Here is a 627-nt window from a genome sequence, read left to right on the forward strand (position 1 = left end):
ATCAAGATTTTTCAGTTAAATAAGTAAATACGTATTTCCCCCACCCACATCTGGAATAATATAAATTTTGGATTCAAAACTGCATTCTTTATTTTCTTAAGACTCCCAGTAAAGTGTCTTTTGCTCAAGGAACGCAGGATCTACTTAGTGGCTCAGCTGCATGACTTCTGCACGTAGTTGGCAATATTCACTCAAACTTTTTAATTGCATGCAGTGTCTTTTTTTTAAGTAAAACACTTTCCACTTTTCCCCTGTACATGCTTTTTTAAAACCCCTATTTCAGTCAGGAAAAAAAGAACAGTTTCAGGAAGCTGGAGATTCCAGATCAAGCCTACCGTGACCTYTAGAGCTAAAAAGTCTACCCTGTTTAGTAAAGTTCCAAAAAGTGTAATGTGCTTTTATTTCAGTATACAGTGTCTCATACTGCAGGTGAATGAAGGCTTCCTATCAAACCAAATGGTGTCTTCACCTTGCAGACTGGCATACTTAATGGTCTCCAGGACAGGCAACTTTTTAAATCCACATTATACCTGTCAAGAATCAGAGAAACAAGACTGTGGTAATCAAAATCACTTAGAATTATTTTCTATTTTATAGTTGTGTTTGCATGTATCTAAATATTTAGTA

This window comes from Malurus melanocephalus, unplaced genomic scaffold (assembly GCF_030028575.1).
Source record: "Malurus melanocephalus ecotype Western Australia unplaced genomic scaffold, MMel_1.1 scaffold_38, whole genome shotgun sequence".
Lineage (NCBI taxonomy): Eukaryota > Metazoa > Chordata > Aves > Passeriformes > Maluridae > Malurus > Malurus melanocephalus.